Here is a 4,861-nt window from a genome sequence, read left to right on the forward strand (position 1 = left end):
TAGTTAACCTTCAATCTTAATTTCATGAAATTCTATTAATCACAAGATATCCAAATCGATTTTTTCTATTTTTATCCCCAGGGTTCTTAACCCATTAGTTCTTCACAATTAGTGAGTAGGATGACTATGAGATGATGATAATCGACACATAAATAGTGAATACTAGGTTAGAATCTTATCCCAAAATGCTTGTGAATGCTTTCCCATTATTATCTCCCAACCCTTCAACTATTGAAGGTTTCATCAATTCTAAGGTTCTAATCTTGCACCCATCATTAATGGAGCTTAAGCATGTCATGGGATTTGAGGAAGGAAAGATAATGAATCATGTAAGGGTTTGCACTTACCTTTAAGGAGGAACTCTACCCTAGCCCTAGGAAAATAGCCCATTAGGTTCTAGGGAAGTGTTTTTGGGTTTATGAGGGGAAAGACTTGAAAAAAACACTTCAAAACGGACATTCTGCCCAGATTTTTCGCTGCAGCGGGTGCACTCTTCACTACAGCGGGTGCCCAAAATTTTGAAATGTTCAAAACTTCGTTTTAGCTCCCGAAACTCATCCGAAACCTCCCGAACATAAACCATATATGCGTTTTGATTGTAAACCACGTTACAAACTCAGCCGTGACCTCAGAATTCCTAAAAGAGATCATTTTAACCTGGTGTTGACCAAGTCAACCCTAACACTATGAAACTAAGCCTTCACTCGAGACTCAAAACATCCCTGAACGCCTTGGGACCCAAACCAATGGCTTCACTAAGTGATAGGTCGTATTAACGGGATTCGGGGAAAGGGTCAATAAGGTTAAAAGGGTCAAAATACTATAACGACCAAATGGGTCGTTATAGAAGAATTAAGGTTCATACCCAAATTTGGGGGTTTTACTTTAAATCCGATTTAGGCTTAATATTGAGGTTTTTTAGCAATTGATTAGTGGGTTTGATCACCTGGAGCTTGAATTACATGTTTCATCTTTCAATTTCCCGTTTTACCCTTGTGAGCCTGTTTCCCTAAATTCCTTGGGTTAGAATTTGACCTAACTAGAAGTATAGCAATATGGGTGTCGTTATTCATGGTTTTTAATATAAATTTCGATTATGAATAGACTTTGAGTACTTGGAGGCACTATGAAAGGGCAAGGCCAAGGTGTGACAGTTTGTGGCTCATGTTCGGCTTTCCAGGTAGGTTACGGCTTACCTTTTAGTTAGACTTCGGTTAGCGAATCATATGTAGAGTTAGTAATTGTTAGAGAAAGCATGTAAACCTTTAGGTATGAAGTTGGGATAGAAACACTTAAGATTGGTATTGTTGTTGATTATGGCTTGTCGCTTTTTGTATTATATTGAGTTGTTGCTTATTTATGAGTTGTTGGCTTGTCTCCACATGATTGATTCTAGAGTTGATACTTAGTGATTTCTTGTGTGTCGGAAATCATATATATCATGATTGAGGTTGCTAGAAAGGAAAGAAAGGTTATGATATTAATATTGTGAGTGAGATTTGTGTCCATTGTGGCACCATTGATTCATATATTCTTGTTGGCATTGTTATCATGCATTCACTCATTTATACATTTTTGGGATCGGGTTGCGCGCCATAACACTTACTTGGATCGGGTTGCACATAGCGCAACACTGAATAGGATCGGGTTGCACGTTTCGCAACATTGACTATTGGATCGGGATGTGCGCCACAAGAGGTACATGGACTTAGCGGTTCCCCATGGGTCATGACTATTGAGTCGATGAGATATTCTGCCCTAAGCGTGTGTGTATCATTGCATTTGTATTGCATTCATCTCATATTTACCTATGGCATTGTATTGGACTTATTACGTGTACTTGATAGTGGTTCTTGAGATTATGTTTGAGACTTATAGTGGAATTTAAGGTGATTTACTAGACTTGGTGATTTGGTACTGGATTCGATAATTGGACTGTGTTGAGTTTATTCTGATTGTGAGCATGCCTAGTTTTTCAGTCTCTTTCTTATATATATGATTTTCTAACTGTTGTCGGCCTATGATGCCTAATCAATACGTGTTGTTGTACTGATTCTATCTTGCAGCATTCTTTCTGAGTGCAGAGTTTGTGACCGGATAGACTTCTGCACTTCGTGATTGAGTCCTGAGGCCATCTGACGAGCATTCCAGGGTGAGCACTTGGATGAATTCGCTGCCCGGATGCCTCTTCTTAGCTACCTGTTTATTTTGATATTCTGAGACAGTATTCTATTTTCAAACTTGTATTCATATTTAGACTTGTAGTATTTGTAGTAGTGGCTCTTGTACAGCCTTAGATCGGATTCCGTGGGATTGTTGTATTATTTTTCGCACTTATTCACTTATCCTTATTATTATCTATGTTTGAGACTTATATTTGGTTGTCTTGATTACTTTATTTTGTTTGAATGAATGATTTGGGAACGGGTTCGCCTACCGAGGTGAAAAATGATAGGTGCCCACACGTTCCCCTAGTTGGGGAGTGAAAGTAATGCCTTTGCTGCCCATTCATCCGGGACAAATGTTAACAACATCCGTTCCTTTTGGAACCTAATAACAAAATCACGAAGCAACTCAGCATCACCTTGGGCAATCTTGAAGATATCGCTTTCCTTGCTGACACCTTTTTTGCTCCCGCATGTGCTTCGATAAAAGCATCCGTAAGCATTTCGAAAGAATGAATCTAATGCTCCGAAAACAATGAATACCAAGTCATTGCCACTTTGTACAATGTTTCACCAAACTTCTGGAGTAAAATGGACTCAATCTTGTCTGGCTGCATATCATTCCCTTTAACGGCATATGCGTATTAAGTCACATGCTCCCGAGGATCTATGGTCCCATGTAGCTTTGGCATTTTGAACCTCTTCAGGATCAATTTAGGCATTGCGCTTAGTGGGAATGATAGCTGCATATATCTTTTCGAATCCAACCCCTTTAGTACCGGCAGGGCTCCTGTGGAATCTGGTCTATCTGGGAATTGAATGCCTTAAATTCTTTTTCGTTCTGATCCAATCAACTGTTCAATTATTTCTCATTCTTTTCTAGCTGATTGGAAAGGGCCTCCAAGTACTGCATAACATCCGATATCGTTTTGCCATCTTGGGTATCACTGCTGCTTTCTCCATGCTCAGCATTCGAATTCGGTAGGTTTGTTCTGGCATTATTCCTCTCTGCTTGTAAGTCAACAATAATTTTTTGTTGCTTTTCTAGTATGTCCAGGATCTTTGCTAACCCTGGATTCAAAGACGCCACTTCTTCTTCATGTTCATCATTAGGAGTTAAATCATTTCCTATATGCTTGGATCCACGAGGGGAAATCTGGGTTTGATCATACCTCGCCCTGACTTTTCCTGTTGCCGGATCTCTTTCTTGCGCATTAACATAGTTTAACACTCCATCAACTTGATTTTCAGTGTTTGTCATTGTCAAAAACTGCTTGGTGATAGAGATTTAAAAGTGATAAGTAAAGTAATTAGAACAACAAAACAATTTCACTATTATCCTTAGCCACACGGTGGGCGCCAAACTATTTACCCTAAAAAGAGTATAGTTAAATTTGTCTGTGATTTAAAGGATACGTGAATTGATTTGTTATAAATAGTGAGTAAATAGTTGATAACAAATAAGAAAATCAAGTTAATGAGCCAATATAAAACAGAAATGAAATAATGGAGCCAGGGCTGGTATGATCCTCGGAGAGAATTCTTTGATAACTTTTCCTCTGATGGAGCACTAGCACGCCTTAGCCTTTTATAAATAAAATGTTGATCCGAAGCAAAAGAATAATAAAACTATGCAAATTACAAGGACTGAATTGTATAACTGAGTGTAAGAAAGTGTATTTCGATGCTCTTTACAGTGAGCTATTAGGTTTTTTTTATAGTTGATTATCGTCAGCTTTGAGTTGTAAATCTATCCTAATAATGGGTAATAATATATAATAAATGCTGCTTTAATTCTAAATTATAACGTTTGCGTCGAATCTGAACTGGTCATATAAATTTAGTCTTCCATTAATGACCAGAGACAACTCCCTCGGAAGGTTCACTCCGGAAATTCTCATTCCGACCAAATGAAACGAATAAGTAACGTTTCAGCTCCAACTACCACGTGTTCCATTCCCATTATGCCACATGTCGAGCTATATCTTGTCATATATATATATATATATATATATATATATATATATATATATATATATATATATATGCGCACTGTGACCACTCTACATGTGAGTAATTTCGTATAATATTAACAGTTTCATACTTGCAATAGCTGGCATGATTATGAATTGACGATTAAAAAGTGACCCTTATCAGGTAGCCACAACTTAACAAGTCTTTTGGGACGGCTTTTCATTTCACATTTGATGTCTTGGTCGTGATTTGCGAATTATGATCGAAAATACTGAACATTTGAAAATGAAAGCGGTCCAGTTCTAATTTGGATCCAACTCTGATTCTAATTTTCTACTAGGTTCATATCTTATAAAAGCCGTAAAATGAATAAAATTACGTATATTTAATAAATTTTAGATATCTCACAGCATAACATTATTTTAGTATTACTTTAACAAGGTGAAAATAGTTGAGCTTGTTTAGATATTGCGAAATATTTACCATTGATAACAGTAATGGTAGTAAAAAAGCGAAGTCTGGTAGAAAAGTATAAATCTGAATAATGGGAATACAAGGGCCATTAATCGTTAGCATCGAAATATTGACTTTCCCTTTTACGTAAGGGATAAAGTCAGAAAAAGTTTTTTTTTTTTTTTTCAGAAAAAGTTTAACTTCTAAGTATAACATATTAGTAAGGTAAAAATAAGTATTTACACGATCAATCATTTAAAAAAGATAGA

The sequence above is a fragment of the Lycium barbarum genome, chromosome 4, assembly GCF_019175385.1.
Source record: "Lycium barbarum isolate Lr01 chromosome 4, ASM1917538v2, whole genome shotgun sequence".
Classification (NCBI taxonomy): Eukaryota; Viridiplantae; Streptophyta; class Magnoliopsida; order Solanales; family Solanaceae; genus Lycium; species Lycium barbarum.